Below are 13,837 nucleotides of genomic sequence, written 5' to 3' on the forward strand. Positions count from 1 at the left end.
TTAAAGATGAAAGGGCCTCGGAGGGAGAGAAAGCGTTGAAGCGAAATATTAAACTAATAGTGTTATTAAAGGACGTTTATTTTATTAATAAATTGGTCTTGAAAACTTAAAAAAAGGTCGTTCAGATTTCAAACAAAAACGTGACACGAAATGACATATATTAATATATTTCCGTAATTAAGATTCATTAAACTAACTCACGCTTACGGTTGTTCTATAAAATAATCACAGCGTTCATACAGAAATAGCATCCCTTTCATGAAATTTATATTATACGTAGGATAACTGAGGATCTATCTTTCAGCAAAGTTTTATCCAAAAGCAACTGTGTTCTAGATAAAACGCGATTTAAACAAACTACTAGTAAATTAATTTAGTACTGAAGCTGAGAAGTTTTCATTATTCTCGTTAGACCGGATTCAATTCTCTTATTAAGTAAATTGAAGCGAGAAGTAGTTCATTATATTATTATTTTGTCCGTTGTATAAATAATGGTAGTGGTTAGGCGTAGGTGTCAACTCTGAGACTGTGTGAATCCCAGCTGTGCTCGAATGGATTTGTTAATCTATGGACAGTAGAGCATACTATACCGGCTTCTTTACGGTTTCCTTCGAATTATGCTAATTAAAAATGGTTTGCTATAAGCTATTTGATAGTATGAAAATAAAATATTTCACTTTAGAAACAGATATAAAACAATACGAAATGTAAACCATAATAGATTACTTATTTGGAAATAACATAGTTTATTTGTTTTTGTTATAGTATGGCACTATTGCGTTTTATCTAGAACATGCTTTTAGATAAAACTTTGCTGATTATTAGATCCTCAGTTATCCTACATATAATATACATTTCATGAAGAGATGCTATTTGTGTATGAAGGCCTTTCGATTCAAAATAAAGCTCGAATCGTCCGATCCAATTAAAAAACCGAGTTGCTGCGTAGAAAGTAACAAAGAGCATAACAGCTTCCTGAACCGCTGCCTTTGTCATATCCTTAGAATATTCTGGCCCGAGAGAATCCCTAATCATTAGCTATGGGAGCCTAATGAGAACTGTCTAGGACCGATGTGGCTGTTCTACGCTGGATGCCCCACTTGGAGTGTTAGGACTTGAATAAAAGTCATCCCTTCGAACGTTGGTGATTATCAAGGCTACTTAAATTTTATAAAATTCCTTTTATCTTACACCTGTCCCTTTCCAGCGTCAACGTGCCAAGTCTACTTGAAGGGAGCAAGAGACGATGGCAAGACACCGGACGGTATGAGTTTGATTCCATGGAAGATGGGCCGGGTATGGGATCAACCTGTTCAGACATGCTGGCTCCTTCCCTTCCTTTCCTATCTACATGGAACCAACAACTCCTCAAAAGGGACTTCTTTTAATAATATATTTTAGTTATTTAAGGTCAGTTATTGTTTTTATACCTGTAGCTTATATTCTATAATAAATAAAATTAAATATTCTTTTTTTAAGATTACTTAAGAAATAAACAAAATGCAATAGGTTCTTCTAATACTAGTGATTTTCTTTAATTAAACACGTCAAAAGAATTTGAATGACCAAATAAGAAGTCAGATGAACGTAGATCACGGAGTTGTTTAAACAACGTATTTCTATTCCGGATCGCTCTCAGGGACGAACTCGACGAAAATTAGGAGAAAATGAGTGAAGAAATTTTCTAAGCGTTAAGTAAATATTCGTGTTAAACTGAATTTTTAATTTAATTTTGTATATTATGCGATTGTAAATGCATTAAATATTGTGCAAAAATGCAAGGGTTATGGATACTAGACCATTTATGAATGATGAGGAATTGAATCTGGATGTTAAAACTGTATTTCTTGGAATGACCATGGATTCAAAACTTCAGTATTTATTACATATTAACGGATTGGCGAAGAGACTTAGTTCTGCAGATTACGCGGTAAAAAAAATTCGCTTACCAAGTGACGTTGATAAAGCGAGACTTGTTTATTTTAGTTACTTTCACAGCTTAATGACTTATGGCTTATTATTATGGGGTCGAAACTATTTTCATCCTGCAGAAGAGGGCTATTTGTGCAATCTATAATTTAAAATATAGGGAATCTCTGAGAGGTAAATTCAGGGAAATTAATATACCTTTCCCTCGCAATATATTTAAGAAAATATTATGTATGTATACAAAAATTGTGATAAGTTTGCTAGAATAGAACATACCCACAACTCGGAACAAACACAGGCTTCAATTTCCGCGTACTATCTAAAGCTAGTAATTATTTTTTGGGAAACGGGATACTCTTCTTTAATAAAATCCCAGAGGCTCTTTTATATCTGCCTCTTAATAAATTTAAGAAATGTATGAGTAGGAATCCTACCTATTCAAATTTAATGACATGGATTAAGTGATACCTGTATCTGTATAAGATACAGGTATCACTGTTTTAAATGTATTTGACGAATTAAGACGTGTTAACGTATACGCTGCTATTACTATATATTTTTTAGTTTAGTAACAATTAACTCTAAAGCAATTTACGCGAAATTTATAAGAATGATCGTAACGTTACTTGTTTCAATATTAAAACACATTAATAAATAATAATAAAATCGTTACTTGCTAAGATAGTGGTACAATTAGATCGATTAAATATAAAAAACCACCCAATCAGCCATATCTATCTATATATATTAAATAAAAATGAATCCCTATTTCCCTTGGTCACGGCATCACGCGTGTACGGCTGGACCGATTTCGCAAATTCTTTTTTTGTTGTTTTTATTATTGTCAGAAGGTCCTTATGAAGAGAAATAATAAATTAAGAATACTTATTAAAGATAGACATCATTTATCAGCTAGGGGTTTGAAAGATATTAAGTAGCCGATTCTCAGCCTTACTGAATATGCATAAACAATTCATAAGCATTGGTCGACCCGTTTCGGAGGAGTATGGGAAGAAAAATTGTGACACGAGAATTTTATATATATATAGAGATTATATGGACAGTAAGTTATAACTGTTGTCCAAACTCATCGTCTAAATACTCTCTAGCATTTTAAAAAAAACACTATATCTTCTCGGATTAAATAGTTTGATAGCCAACAGTTTTAGTCTAATTAAAACGTATATAGTTTTACCTGTTTAGAAATTTAATTAAAACTCATAAACAATGAAAATATGTTTTATTTAATTAAATTAATTTATAACAATAACCTGTAAACTCTTCAAACAATCCCTTATTTTATATTTCCATTACTTTTTTTATACTAACTGAAACAAAAATGTATTTACTCAGCTGACTCATCGCCCTTAACATAGCAATTAATCACTATTCTTTCATATCCAAACCAAAAAAAAATGTGTGCGTGTACTAGTGTACACACGTAAGAAGTGAAATTTCTTTATGTGTCTTCTAAAAATGATATACTACATGCAACTTTACAGAAATCGGTAAAAGTTAAATTAGATAAAATTTAACAAAAGGATTTTATTATCATAGACATGAATACAAATAATACAATTATTTCATTAATAAGGTAATTATTACTACTAAGATGATTACAGAATTTCTTAATTTTAATGGAATTTATACTAACACTGTTATCGTTATTATATATTTTTGTTACTAATGGCTTCGAATCTCTTCGATTCAACCATGGTCAAGAAAAATATGGCGTGTAACGGTAAAATGTGATGCGTAACCGAAAAATGTGACGGTAATTTTTTTCCAGCGCTGATAAAGAAGCTTCACTTCAATAAAAGTAATGACAAACAAACTTCCTCAACTGCTATAATATGTGTATTATACAGCAAAGTGCATGTTATCCCATCCCTTTGTCTCGAAAGAACTTCCGCCAAGGATATTGCGCAAATCACTGACGCCCTAACTTTACAGCAAGTAATAAACTCGACCTTTGTAAAGGAATTTTTACTTTTTTACAACGGAGATTCAGTTTGGACAAATTGTAAGAAATAGGGTTATATTGGCTTCTGTGTTCTATCTGTAATATAATATTATTTATTAACAACATCTCGAAACAACTAACACAATTTTGCTTTAAAGATTTTTACGTGAAAAAATAATATTCTGCAGCACAATAAGGCAATTTTGCCGCGCACTACCCTATGTGGAACCAGCTGCCCACCGAAGTATTTCCGAACCAATTCGACTTAGGGTCTTTCAAGAAAAGAGCGTAACAATTCTTAAAAGGGCGGCAACGCACTCGCGAATTGAAAGTGTCCATGGGCGGCGGTATCACTTAACATTAGGTGAGCCTCCTGCCCGTATGCCCCTGTTTTATATTTAAAAAAAAGCCGTTGCTAAATTTAGAAAGAATATCGTATTCATTTTAGTTCAGTAAATACTTTTGAATTTCTGGAAGTGTAAATTGCTTAAGTATTACATAATCTAGATAACTATATAGTTCTATAAAAAAAGCAACAAATTTTCTGATATTTCCACACCTAGCACTGTGAATAATCTATGAATGTAATCAGCAATTGCTAATTGTCATTGTAATAGTAATTCCTGAGATTAGTACGTTCAATTAAAAAATCTTCTATTTTATAATATACTCATTATACTACACATTAATTATGTTAAAAAAACAAAAATGTATGATAATTTTTAAAAGTTTCGTCCGTGTGCACTTTTATTGCTGGCAGGATTTCCATGAGGAATGTTTCTAGGAATCACGAAATCGTTTGAGAAATATTAAGGACGACTTTAATATTTATAGCATTATTATTTATTTTTTTATAAGTTCTAAAAGAACGTGTGTGCAAACAATTATACAAGTAAATAGAACATTACAAATATTACACACATACACATCAATTATATTAGAACATAAGCAAGCAAAAAACCTTAACAAGAAAAAAAACAAGACAAAATATATGACAAGCAAAGCAAAATAGAAATTACAAAGATGTTTTAGTTATAACTAAATGTAATACTAATTATGGTGTTTACTTGTGGCTTCAGCGTGCGAATACCATCACTAAAATCGTAGGTCCATTTCCCGACTGTGCACCATTGATTTTCTCTACACGTGCATAATTAACACTCGCTTGTACGGGAATGAAATCGTAAGAAAACCGGCATGCTTTTAAAACTGAAAAGTCATCCGCGTGTCCCCGCACGCGTGAGCACAGATGTTAATAATTGCCTATTAGAAAAAATGATGACGAAACAGATTCAGAAATCTGAGGCCCCTTAATGGTTTATAGTGCCACTGATTCCTTTTTATAACACTTAAGGAATACACTATATTTAACACAGTTTCAGATTAATATATTATGATTCATATCACGTCGCTCGCTAATATAAGTTGTCAATTTCCCAATTACATTCACCTATTTTCTATATCATAACTTTTATCACAAAATGTAGATACTTCTGATTTAGATTATTTTGTTATTCTCCATTCGTTTGAAAAATAATATCAAATCCCGCTTTCAGTCCTTAGCTAGACGTCCGTGATGTTAAATACTTTAACTTATTTGCAGTCCTTAGACAAAGGAAAAGCTTTTAATACGTTATTAATAACAGCCAAAAATCTTAAGATCAATTTACACATTAATCCAGCAAGTCTTTTAAATAGTGGCAAACACACACATCCGAGCATGCGCAATTACGCACACATGTAAGACTACTGAAGACAATTTTAGCAGAACCTCCTGCATACAGACACAATCCGGCACACACACAAAGCTAGTATACGGCGTCAACGATTACATGTACGAACGCACACTTCTAAATTTCATCCCCGGATTGCTGTGTCCGTCAGTCTGGTTCCGGCAGCCGTGGTTGTTAGTATTCAAAGAGGTTAAATATTACGAACTTCGTAGTGAATTTGTACACGATAGTGTGACTTGTGATGTAACTTAGTGAAGTGAAGTGTGTGTTAAGTGCGATGAGTGGTTTGTTTGATTGAATATTAAAAAAGTAAGTGTACTTTTTTATTATTGTAATAACTTTAAGACTTCTTAAAATAATTAATGTCAGGTTTATTATGAACAAACGCGCTTTCGGTTGAACAGTAAATTCATTTGAAGGATAATCATTACCAAATATTATTATAAAAAATATTCCCTATAACTTTTCTTATCTTCGGGTTTTAAAGAAATCATATTTTTATAAATAAATGTATTGCAATGTTTTTTACATCGTATTCGTAAACATCACCTATCCAAGAATTATTTGAGAATTATCATACATAAATAATAAATGTATTAAAAAATAACATTAAAAACCGGTAAACAAGTACAAATGAATTTTAAGTTTGGATATTCCCTATGGTTTACATACACGTCGAATACTATGTTGAATCGATAATTACTTGATAATTACACGGTGAATACTAAATTTATATAATTTCGCTGTGGTTTTGATATAACGTAGTATTGTTTAATGATAAAAGGCATTTATATAAATTTTTTGCCAAATTTAAATAGCTAATTACGCCCTCAATATTATTACTTATCGAGTGTTTATGAGTATGGTAAACTATTTGTATGTTTACTTAAGTATTTGTCATATATATATACGTTTCTCATTGTTCCTATATTTATTATTTCCTACAAAATTCGTTAACCGAGTTCTAAAACAGATTTTAGTTTTAGAGAACTGCAAGTCCGAGTAATTAATAACATAAATATTCGTTAACATAATAATATTGGACACAGCTTTGCACGTAGCAAGTATTGTCCCATCCGAAACGAACTTATAATTTCTGTTATATAAATTTGCGACAGTTTTAACTCTTACCTTAATTAGAAACAATAATTTACATCGAAAGTAAAACTTATTATCATAATGATATTATTATCATCATCATCTGTAATACAATATGATAGTCGTGTCTAAACAAGATAAGAAGCTCATCTCTGTGGCATCTTTTGATGCTGGAAGCATTTCCTCACTGTATTGCGATACCTTTTCGTCGAGCGAGGAAAACATCAGCTCTGTGGTCACTATCAGTAATTATCGGTTTCAGTAATTAATTAGTTATAAACAATTTGATTAAGTTCTTGTGACACTTAAAGGATCAATGTTTGTTGGATATTTATAGTCATGAAAGCGTAGAAGCGTAAGAAAAAAATATGAGCACGAAACACATCTGATATCAAGAACAAGGGTTTTAGTGCTAGTGTTTTTTTTCTCAATATTAAGCGTTATCAGATTACAGCCTTTAATCTTTTCCTTTTGAAAATTTAATCCGATTTATACCTCATACTAAATTAATTTGTCATGTAATAAATATTTTATTAAATATTAATGATTTAGCTTATTCCCTTTGCTACACTTTATTGATAGATACATTTGCGTTACAAAGCTTACTTCTAATTATTACAATTTATAAAAATTAATTTATAAACAGCATTCGTAATAAGTTCGAATTAACAATTGTTAATGAACGGTGTATCTGATTACTATAGAAATATTTTCATTACGTAAAAATTATGCAAATGTTGATGATTGAAAATTAAATATTTTAAACTTCGAATGTAATTAATTTTATTTTTTGTTAGAGCTTTAAATTTCAAATATTGTTCCTTTGAAGATGATTTAAGCTATAAATTTTGAATGTTGTTTTTATCATTGTTAATGGTTTAAATTTCGTATTAATTCGATCTCACCTGTTCACAAAGGAATCGTGTAATTTGTGAAGCTGAGTATGATACTTAGACGTTGTTTAATAATTAAAAACATTAAGGTTACGATGTAATGTCTTTTATTTTCATTTTAAAATAAGGCGAAACAATAAATTAATAAATTACTATTAATAAATTTTCTGTCTATTATATTATATGCAAAAAAGTGTATATAGCTGGTCAATTAAATTATATAATCTACATCTTATCCACAATTTTGGCTTTAATTCCAAACAATAAATAAGTTGTTATAATTAAAATGTTTAGATTTAAAAAGTTCTTTATTTTAATTTGGTCCAGTCGCTCGGAAGTTATGCGTCTAGTTTTCGGCGATTCGTTTGTCTATGTCATACCACATATAAAAACTTGCACACTTTTAAAGTAAACTTTCGTCTCTTTTTGTAAAATTGTATTTACGCTGTAAGGAAAAGAGCTATCATGCATAAGGTTTTTCATTGCACAGAACATGTAAAACTTAAGAATTTAAATTTCGAATGCAAGGGAACAAAGGCGATCATTAGCTATTGCAATATCGATCGTTTAGTACAATGCATTCTAATCCATAAAAACCCTCATTGTTTCCTATTTACAATCAATACTACTGATGCCCTAATTCCGGAGTAGGTCTTGAATAACTGCTAATATGTAATATGTTCCAAATTTGAGAATATTACAGTGGTAAAAAGAATCTCAGTTTGCGAAATGTAAGGCCAATGACTGAATTATTGAAGGCTGATCACTATTTTTTTTAAATCAATCATTTTTCACTTTATAGTTGGATGTTGTGTTACAAAAATGTTATTTTTATCCAGCGAATTATGTATTTACAAGAAGTTTAACTATATTTAATTTGATATGCCGTGCGTTACAAAGGAAAAGATTCGTTTCCGAATTTTAAAGTACTCAGAATACATTAAATCTTTACCATCACTAGCTGTAGAACCTTTCTACTACTCAAAAAACACACACAAAGTTACAAGAAAATAAATGATAGGGACAAAACATTTTATAACTATTGACTAATAAGGTAATCATTATTTTTGTATTATTTTAGATACGGTTTGTTAATTTTATTATTTGTAATTATATATTTCTTCAGTGTTACTTATAAATTTGCTTTTGTTGATTTGGTTATGCATTTTACCCTTAATATTTTTATTCGTTTTGTCCTTAATAGGGTTGCCTAGAAGAGATCGCTTGTTAGCGATAAGGCCGCCCGTTTCATCTCTCATAATTTTTATGATATTTGTTTTTCGATTAATGTAACGAAGTATAAATAAATAAAAATAAAATAAATAATTTCGTGTACCACCACTATGTGGAATCAGCTGCCCCCTGAAGTATTTCCGAACCAATTTGACTTAGACCTGCCTTTTAAAGGCCTGCAACACACTCGCGAGACTTTTGGCATTGATAGTGTCCATGGGCGGCGGGTATCACTTAAAAATTTCTATAAAAACAATAAAAGTTGGATTTTAATAGAAAGATTTTCAATCCTGTAGTCGAGTTTACCGTTACAAATTTGATATGTAAACAAAAAATTCGTGAGACAAGCCATAGACATTAAGTTTGACGTGTATCACTTACTTATAAAGAAGAATTGTTGATGAAAAAGATACAGGAGTTTGAGAACCTGACCTACAAAAGGTTGTAGTTCCTCAGTGTAAATGTAAAAAAATTTTTGGCAATGTTTTGCAACATCACAGGTCTCGCGAGGACTACACCACATGGATATGGTGTTTCAGATACCCTTTACCATTGGTCGTTATTGTTACATAAAAATTATCTCACTCTTTCTGTTTTGTCCTTTGTGGAACCAGCATCCAATATTCAAAGTCCGGTCCTATACAAAATATAGTTTAATAATTCAAGTTTATAATAAACTGGATAACTCGGGAAACTTGGTATCACCTACATTTATTTTTGTCAAAATCAAAAATTTTCAAACAGACCAGAGATCGGACCTATTAACACAAATTTCCACAGACATCTATAAAATATGTCAACCTTTTTTTATTTCTTAATAGACATCAAATATTATATTCGTTTATTAGAAAATGTTTTCTACCGTTTAATCCTTTCCTGAACTTCCACAAATATTTCAAGATCATAATTAGCCAAAGCGGACCAGACGTTCTCGACCTATAGCGAGACAAACGAACAATTTTAATTTATATAGATTTCTGTCCCACGATCAATATGTATTGGGACAAGCTAAGCAAACGTGACATTTAAAATAATATTCCTGTTACTGTAAACAGTTTCCGGGAATTAATTTATACAAAGTGTATAGAGAGCTATGTATAACATTTGCATTCATAAATAAATATTTTCTGCATTTCGTTTCTGTTTTATTTAATGTTTTTATTTTATTTTTATAACACTATTTCAATATTAATGTAATTTCAAAATATTTTAATTAAATCTTATCCAATTTTTAGTTTAAAAGTGCAACATTATCTTTCAACTCGGCTTAAATCCCGATTTTGTACAAATCTATGAAGTAACAATGAATGATACAGAAAGCCCCAAGTCCCACTGTGGATTTACTGATATTGAAGCTTAAAAAGCTCCCTAATCAATGTTTATGCGTTACAAGTAAATTCCTATTTCATTAGGGAATATTAAAACAATGAAATATCGAGAACTGGGGCGCCCGAGTACTTATAATGAAAACAGAAAATTTATTTGCAATTCATTTTCACACCTAATAATTTTGTTGATTATTTTCGGACGGTTGGAAAATGAAAATATTGGTTTTAGTATTACAATTTTAAGGACTTTTTATCGGTCAAATAAACGCATATGGTCAGTGCTTTAATAAAAAAAATGTTCATAAAGGTTATATATAATATATATATACATAGCAATAAGTGCTGTTACAAATAAATATGCATTTTTTAAATGAAGTAGTGTAGTGAAGTAAATATTATTAAAGTTTATTATAAATTATACCTACATATCTATTAAAGTCACAGCAAAAAAGAAAAAATATTCTATTCGAAATGGCTTTTATACAGGCCTTTAATCTGTTTTGCCACGAATCTATGGATTAACGCACTGTTTCCAAGGGAAATTTCACCACTTCTTGCTCCAAAAATTTTTTAAGAGACTCAATGTCGCCGTGTCGTTTAGAGCAGGCCATGTCCTCTATAACTGACCATAATTTGAAGTCTACAGGCTTGATGTCTGGGCTAGATGAGAGTCAGTCTTCAGCTCCTATAGAGTCCGGAACGCTGGGGTCTAGCCAGGCTTGGGTAGTTTGTGCCTTGTGACCAAGTGCAGAATCCTGCTGGAAGTTTTGCAGGCAGGCGTTTGGATCGATCCGGTCTATTTAATTGTAAAGATTGATTTAGGGCATGTCCTAAATAAATATATCGACGATAAGCACCGAGCTTCAAGTCTTGTTTTATAATACGCGACAGAGTCCTAGCGGGAATCTTCATTTCTCGCGATAATATTTGTCGCTTCGTAATATGGTTTCAGCGAATTCTGTTCTTAACAGCTTTAAGACCCTTTGTAGTTCTAACAGTACGTGAACGCCCCGATCTTTTCTGGTCAGTGAAAGACGAAGTGTTGTTGTATCTGTTGATAGTACGATTTACGATTTTGCTTTGAATTGTCTGTAATATGACCGACGGCTCTATACCCACTTTGTGCAAGGCGAATGGTCCAAATTGTAATTTGATGATGAACACGTGAAATGGCGCAAAAACTAAAGAAAGTTTTTCAAATAATAGATACGTATGTGTTTCAAAATTAAAAATAATTAATAAGTTGAAAAAACAAAAGTTTTTACATTTAAAATATACAATATTTTAATCTTGTAACGTATATAACCATGCATGCATTATTCGAATTCCTAATTATGCAAAAGCAGAGAATTAATTAATGGAAGAAATATTTTTAATCATACACATCAAAGGGGTAATCATCTATAAATAAAGTAGTAAAAACAAAAAGTCAAAGAAAATCCAGCGGATGATTATGGCATTTACATCTTTAAATAAAGTTGTTATTTGGCAACTACGATCACTAATAAGTCAGTTATATTAGTAATCTGCGTTTACAACTGTTTTTTTAAATGTATGTTTAAGGCTTTCATTAACTGACATGGAACTTTATATCCGTAAAATAGGTTTTCTATTACAAACAAGAGCAATGTCTAGTGGCTTCAGCGTGCGGCTATCATCCTTGAGGTCGTAGGTTCTATCACCGACTGTGCACCAATGCACTTTCGTCCTTCTAATTGTTAGATATACTAGCAATATGCAGACTTTTTTGGAAACAAACACCGACCACACCACATCAAACACAACGTAAACCTATAAGCAACCCAAACGCACTCCTTTCGCCCAACGCTTTTTATACTTCTGAGGCCCTTTCATCTTTAACCACTTCCTTAAAATCAAAATTATCACAAACATTTCTCGACAATTATCAAAACTCACACAAACAATATCTTGTAAACCTGTCCTATGCTGATACAGCAAATATCAAAAAGTAAAAGACAGTTTCCATTTTAAAAGGAAGAGACTGGCTGCCCACAACACAGCACTACTGCACTTTATTTTACCTGAATATACTGTATATTGTGTACAATATTTTTTTTCTTTTTTTATTTCACATTTGCTCAAACGGCGTAGGTAAACTTCGTGAGTAATTCGTTTAATTCCGACCCAAAAAGTCGACGGTGTGTGTCAGGCTCATGATAGTCATCACCTAAAAAAATTTAAATTATTACAATAAAAAATTTGCATTTACAATATCAACTAGACTTTGTATAAATAAAATCCGATTTAAATGCCAAAATCTGTTCTATAAGGTTCAGTTTTAATAAATGAGAGGCTTTGAGTTAAGAAGGCAATCTCTTTCAGAATGGTTACGTAATACTTTGTTTCACGAAAAATTCGTTTTTACATTCATTCCTCAAACAACATTAATGCAAATATTAAAATGACATTTTTCATTTAGTCCTGTAACTTAATACGCTTTTATTAATCGAATTACATTTAAATTTAATTTGAAAGCCTTTATCCTCTAGAGATTTTTAAGGAAAGACCAGCCGGTATTAAATCTCCGGCAACGTACTTCATAATAAAAATCGCCCTAATAAAATCTATATCATTTAATTCGTTTTTTTTAAATAGCGATAATGTTTTACGGAAATTCATTTACTACCGCCCATATAGTGGAATGTTGTAGAACTCTCTGTCTAAATAATCCTTGTATGGGAAGAATATTTTTTATGATGTTTAAATGAGGCTAAGGAGGGATAAATAAAATAAAATAAAAATATTTAAGTCTGATATGAAAATTGAAGTTAGTCTTAGGAAATTTTTGCATTCTTACTTGACTTGACTTAATGTCCTATAACCCCTAGGTAGGGCAGAGGGCGTCCACAGTGAGTCTCCATCGCGTTCGGTCTTGAGCCTCGTGTTTCACCTCGCTCCAAGTCTTTCCGGCTCTCTTTGCCTCGTCCGCAACTGTTCGGCGCCAGGTTTGTTTGGGACGGCCACGCTTCCGCTTTTCTTGCGGATTCCAATCAAGCGCCTGCTTGGGAATATGATTGAGATCCCTTCGGAGTGTATGGCCTATCCAATTCCATTTGCGTCGCTTGATCTGCTGGCTGATCGGGGTTTCTCGACAGCGCTCCCAAAGTTGCTCGTTCTAGATCTTTTCAGGCCAGTAGATGTTCAGAATACGTCGAAGACAGCGGTTAACGAAGACTTGGAGTCGGTGCGAGATGTGTTTGGTGACCTTCCACGTTTCACACCCATAGAGCAGCACAGATTTGACGTTGGATCCGAATATTTTAAATTGATTCGACGCGTCAACATCCGTGACTACCATATAGGCCGAAGTAAATGGCCTCTGGCCTTGGCAATGCGCGAAGTGATGTCCTCTTCTGTACCTCCAGTTTCAGACACGACGCTTCCGAGGTAAACAAATTGTTGAACGCTTTCTATGTCCTCTGCACCCACCCGCATTGGGGTGCGATTCTCAACTCCAACACGCATTTCTTTCGTTTTCCGGGTGTTGATTTTGAGTCCCGCAAATCCCGCCTCGCCTTCCAGGTCGTCCAACTTAGATTACATGTCGCGGTGCGTGTGACTCAGCAGACAGAGGTCATCGGCGTAATCCAAATCTTCTAAGATGTTGGTTAATCCCCACTCTATTCCGCGACGCTGGTT

The 13,837-nt window shown here is 32.3% G+C and overlaps 1 protein-coding gene across 1 annotated transcript in view; it reads left to right on the top strand.

Annotated features, from left to right (window-relative positions):
- The first annotated feature begins 5,801 nt into the window (after nt 1-5,801).
- LOC123711218 (lachesin-like) overlaps nt 5,802-13,837 on the top strand; it is a 133,621-nt gene continuing 125,585 nt past the window's right edge. The window contains exon 1 of the mRNA XM_045663703.1: nt 5,802-5,934. The gene's annotated coding sequence lies outside the window, so the exon portion shown is untranslated. The remainder of the gene's footprint in view (nt 5,935-13,837) is intronic.

Source organism: Pieris brassicae, chromosome 6 (genome assembly GCF_905147105.1).
Source record: "Pieris brassicae chromosome 6, ilPieBrab1.1, whole genome shotgun sequence".
Taxonomy (NCBI): domain Eukaryota; kingdom Metazoa; phylum Arthropoda; class Insecta; order Lepidoptera; family Pieridae; genus Pieris; species Pieris brassicae.